At 44.3% G+C, this 5,550-nt stretch overlaps 1 protein-coding gene across 2 annotated transcripts in view; it reads left to right on the forward strand.

Annotated features, from left to right (window-relative positions):
- Positions 1-226: 226 nt before the first annotated feature.
- The window catches only part of chst6 (carbohydrate sulfotransferase 6), a 13,079-nt gene continuing 7,755 nt past the window's right edge, over positions 227-5,550 (forward strand). For both annotated transcript variants that reach the window (XM_078258010.1, XM_078258011.1), the window contains exon 1: positions 227-429. The gene's annotated coding sequence lies outside the window, so the exon portion shown is untranslated. The remainder of the gene's footprint in view (positions 430-5,550) is intronic.

Consider the following 5,550-nt stretch of genomic DNA (forward strand, 5'->3'; position numbering starts at 1 on the left):
CGTACTAGCCAGAAACAAACGGGTTATTCGTGCCCACTGCTGTGGCTATCTCAAACACAGACATAATTAAATACCCCCCTAACACCCCTAGAGGTGGCAGCACGGAACTCCTGTCCTGCAGCAGAGACTGTTACTGGCTCTGTTCCCGCCCGCCCCACTGCTCTCCCATACACCCTCCTCTATCTCTGAACACCAGCCCCCGCCCATGCCACTCACTGCCAGTCAGCCCAGCAGCAGAGCCACTGGCCACGTCTCAGAACACCGCTTGGTGGTCTACACAACCGGACGGTCAGTCAGTGGAAGTAGCCGAGCAGCAGCAGCAGCAGCCGGCCGAGGGCAGAGGGGAGGAGGACCGCAGGGTGTTGGGACAGAGTGCACTCCGCAACCCGGCTCCGTCGCCAGGCAGCACGACCAAAAACCAAGCCAAAGGTAAGTCAAATAATAAAATAATAAAAGAAATAAATAAACTAACTCCTCCTCGGCCAGGACCGTTGTTTTCTGTTCACCTTGGTGACTGGTAAAAGTTAGCTCATGTTAGTTAGTTTCCATGGGACCACTGGAGAGAAACTAGCGGACGCACTTTTTTTTAGTACAAACCATCAATACCATTTGCCCTGTTCGTCCACAAAATTCAGACAAGTGCGGAAAATAACGGTTTGTTGGTGACTAAACGAACACAGAAACTTATAGCCTACTTGAAGCACATTCTGAGTCTGTTAGCTAAGCATACAAAGGGGGCTCCATAACACCCCATTATCTCATTAAGTATGGGTCGGTACAGCTTGTACCGGGTCAGGCGGTTCTGTAATTCTACCCGGGGACACACAATTATTTTTAAGAACTGGGATAATTCCAATAATAACAAAAACTGCACATTAGACCTCTCTGAATCCCCCTCTGAGTACTCCTGGGGTGTCCCAGTTTGAGGCTCAGTGACTTAACGTGTTTGACCCAGAAAAGGAGTAAACTTATTTAAAAAAACTACTAAAGTAGGCTTTTTTTAAAAGAAAAAGAAAGGATGACACCCATAAACATACAAAGTGTATGTGGCACACGGTCATAGTACTTCCATGACATGACAAACCGTTTGACCCACATACACTCTGTAGCCTAGTGTATGTATATGTGGGGAATAGTCTGGCTGGGCAAATATGGTTCAATGAATCACAATATTTATGGGATTATTTTTCTGATCTTGATTATATATCGCAGCATAAGACAAAACTCATGTAATAACAAAACAAAGAGTTAGAAGAGTGATTTATGCCTACAGCTGCTGACCCAGTAGAGATGAGTCTATCAGGAGAATTAAGGCCTATCTGAAAGCAATACAGAATGCCTGAGAGCCTTACTGCATTATATTACATAATGTTTTAACATTTGGATTGTCATGTTTCCCTTTACATAAAGATATTTCCAGCATAAATTGATTCAGAAAAAGGTAGAAATAGCTGCATACAAATTCACCAGAATGCAAGTGTTTATTGCTCAACATTTTGGGGGAGGACATCCAGACCCCCCACATCGTATGTTACCCCACAAATCTGGAAACAAAACCTATGGCCTTTCTCCACAGCACTGCAGAGGAGGGTCTGGCTAGTCCACACAGCATTTCTGGATGGGAAAAAACTTGCTCTGGTTTATTGGTATTTCTTTAAACCAATCACAATCCTCTTGGGCGGAGCTAAGCGTTGGACAGCATCGCAGTGCCTCTGCTAAATAGTCTCGGGAAGGAACTTGTTTTGGTGGAACATGTGTACATTCAAAAGTAGTTTTAAGGCCCGGTCACACCAAGGCGATAATTGTCCGTTGGACAGTCTGGCGAGGTTGGTGACTCGAGTCTGTTCGATGTGTTCTGTGCCGTCGTCCGTCCCAGGGGCCGCCGGCCTTCATTTCAGCTGATTTGACATGTATAATCGGCGGGGCGGGCACTGGCAGTCGGACTCAAATGACCCATCTGATTGGTGGAGAGCTAACCAGGAAACAGGGAGCGGGATGAGCGTGACTAGAGTCTCTCAAAATCTGACGAAAATCTTTTAAACTGACCTTTGTTGATCTGAAATGAAGACAGATTCAGCAGCTGCACGGCCTGTTTCTCTCTTCAAATTTTTTCAGAAAGACGTTTTGGTGAACTATTTTAGTCCAATATGAGATCGTATTCTGAACGAGACGCCATGACAGTCTGGCTTTGAATTTCTGGAGAAACCAGACCCACGTGACGTGTTCGTCCAATCAGCTGCCGGGTTTCATTTTTGGGCGACGCCTGCTGTTATGGAGATGTATTACGTCTCGTCTCTTCGGTGTGTTCTGAGGAACTTTTTGGACCAACTCGGGGAGACTGATCAGTCACACTGCCTTTTCTGCCAACGTTTGGCCGTCGGCTCTGTGTGTCTGGGCCTTTAGTCGTGCAACAGAAAACTCAGATTGGACAGATAGTCTAGCTAGCTGTCTGGATTGACCCTGCAGAGATCTGAGGAGCAGGTAACCATAGTCCTCACAAATCCACCAGAGGTTAGAACGCCAACACAAAGAAAGAGGAAGGGGATGGACATCGAGCCGGAAAGAAGGCTATCTGGTGGAATTTTCGGCAGCACCGGAGCAATCCCGGAAGTGGAACGTGGATATAGACTATCAAAAATGTAATTTCCCCTTGCAAGAATAATAAAGCATGTCTTCTTCTCTTCTTCTTCTTTAACAACTTTTTATTACCAACTACAGAAATGTCTGCATAGGGTTAAACACAACAAACTGAAGTTAGCCTTCAACAAAAAGAGTTGATAAAGTGGGCAGCTGTTTGAGGTTGTTGTTGAAGAAGACGGCTCTGTAGTTTATTTTTACTCTGAACACAGTGCTCTGATACTCATGGCTGTTCTATGCAGCTGCATGATACCCTGAAGCAGCCCTGAGAAGCTTGTCTGGTTATTGTTCCTTCATTTAGACAGCTGAGCACAACAAGCAGCTTTAGACAGCATGTTTTTGGTAACATAACACAGTTGTATTCTCAGCAATAAGCAGAACAACTAAAGCTTACAGCTGGGGCGATAACATGCTTACTTGCAGGTCAATTTTTGTAACGCTACCATTTGTACCCAGGGTTCAATATGAACTTTTTCAAAATTATTCAAATATTCAAATTAGTTTTTTTGGATGGTGAGTGAAGCAAATCTACCAGTCACTTGCATATTTTACCAGCATTTGGCTAGTGAACGGTAGTGCTAATGTTTTTCACAAGTGACGGAAATTTAAAAAACAAAAACAACTTTCTAACAATGTGAAATGGGCAATGCCTCCTGCACCGCAGCCGCTGTTGCTGTGGTCTATATTGACGACGTTCCACTTCCAGGATTGCACCGGTGCCGCCGGAAATTCTGCGAGGTGTCCTTCTTTTTCAGTCTGATGTCCGTCCCCTTTCTCTGTCTTTGTGTTGGTGTTCTAACCTCTGGTGGATTTGTGAGGACTATGGTTAACTGCTCCTCAGATCTCTGCAGGGTAAATCCAGACAGCTAGCTAGACTATCTGTCCAATCTGAGGTTTCTGTTGCACGACTAAAACTACTTTTGAACGTCCACATGTTCCACCAAAACAAGTTCCTTCCTGAGACTATTTAGCAGAGGCACCGTCATTGTGTCCGGGGCTTAGCACCGTCCAAGCAATTGTGATTGGTTTAAAGAAATGCCAATAAACCAGAGCACATTTTTCTCCCATCCAGGAATGCTGTGTGGACTAGCCAGACCCTCCTCCGCAGCGCTGTGCAGGAAGGTCTGGCAAAGCGAGACTATTGTTGCTGCTTACCACCACTGTTGTCCAGTGGAAGACGTAGACTGCCACGTGTTTCCTATGATACACATGTTTCTTTTCACAGACAGAAAAGAAACATGTTGTTCCCACATCCAACTTCAATCCGTGGATGCACCCCAACTAATAAGGGCTAGTGTTGCTGCATAAAACGGGCAATACAGATGTGAACAGGGTTCTGTTAACACTAACTGAGGTGATTGTATAAACATAGGTTTGTAACAGAAGTCTGTGCATTAGGTCCATGCGCACAGTCCACACCCTTTATACATTTGGGCTGCACTGAAAAAATGACAGATTTTCCACATGCATGAAGCACTAATTGTTACCTGAAGGCAAAACTGTTGTTGCTCTTGCTGTTGGATCACAGAATATGGTGTAGCGCTAGCAGCAGGCTCAGGCAGAGCGCTCGTTCTTCTCAAGTAATCAAAAATGCCACAAACTCGTATTTGTCATGGTAAACCGTAGATAAATGTTTCATTGTCCTCTTTGTCGTGATTACTCTCCCACAAGTATTGCATTTCACAGTTGTTTGGTTGACTTTGGTAAAGTGTATTCACACTTTTGAAATGTCTAAGTTAAGGCGATGTGCCATGTTCTGTCAGTCAGTCTTGTGTCACTGAGTTAGCAGTTAGTGTTTGTAGATGTCATCAGCTGTCAAGTGTCGGAAAAGAGGCAAAAGAGATTATCCAAGAGAGATTACGAATGAAAGATTCCGAGTTTAACAAATCCAGGTACATTACCAGCTTGGAACCAGATCCAAAATTGAACTTTTCTATTGGAATCTATCCCCAATGCAGAGCCTCACAAACATGGGCAGATGACCCAATGTACATTACGCAGATCCTCTGGGCTGTGAAAATGACGGAGAGTAGATTTGAGCAACTCCTAGTGTATTATTCTGAAGTTTAAAAGCATTAATGGACTCATGGTGGATTAACAAGAACATGAACCCCCAACAACTTCCAACTGAACTCTGACAGTTGTGTTTGATTGCAACCTGCCACAGTTTAATCTAAGTCTCTGCAATGCTTATTTCTCTGCAGCACATTGGTGCCCCATTCATTTTGCCACCTTAAAAAACTTTAATTACTGATTAGTTGGGGATGCAATTCACCCTTATGTTGGATTAAAAGGTACTCATCTGGACTCTTGAAAGCCCACGCCATGCTTGTTATGGTACACCTGCATTCTCTGTGACGTTGTAGACTCACACAGCATGTTAGCATTTCAAATGAATCAACTTAAGGACACACACAGTATACTTGGCATTATATTCCATTATAGTTTTATTTTTTGGATTGTCACCTGCCTCTTCAACACATTCTCACTCCCATCACGTAAAACACGGACGCTTGGTCAGGTGCCTCTGGCGTTGTTAAAAAGTCCCCCTTAGGGTCAGATCTAAACACGCTTGGTCGGGACTATTGTCATCACTTTTGACGCATTTAGGTTTAGGAAAAGATGGTGGGTGGGGTTATAAAATGAACATTTCAGTGACACGTGGGACACGAACCCCAGTCTCCTGGGTGAAAGTCCTGTGTTGTTTTGATCCATCCACCACCCCAACCAACCTCCTTATGCGGAATTTTGGGCTTTCGTATTACTCGCTACTGTTGTCGCTCTTAAAACTACGTCATCTTCACTCTCCGCGGAGCAGGTTGGCCCCCTGCATTTTTTGTTTTCCTTTACATAAATAAAGTTTCCACCATACATTTGTGCATACAAATTTATCAGAATGCAGGAAATGAAGTG

The sequence above is a fragment of the Sander vitreus genome, chromosome 8, assembly GCF_031162955.1.
Source record: "Sander vitreus isolate 19-12246 chromosome 8, sanVit1, whole genome shotgun sequence".
In the NCBI taxonomy this organism is placed as follows: domain Eukaryota; kingdom Metazoa; phylum Chordata; class Actinopteri; order Perciformes; family Percidae; genus Sander; species Sander vitreus.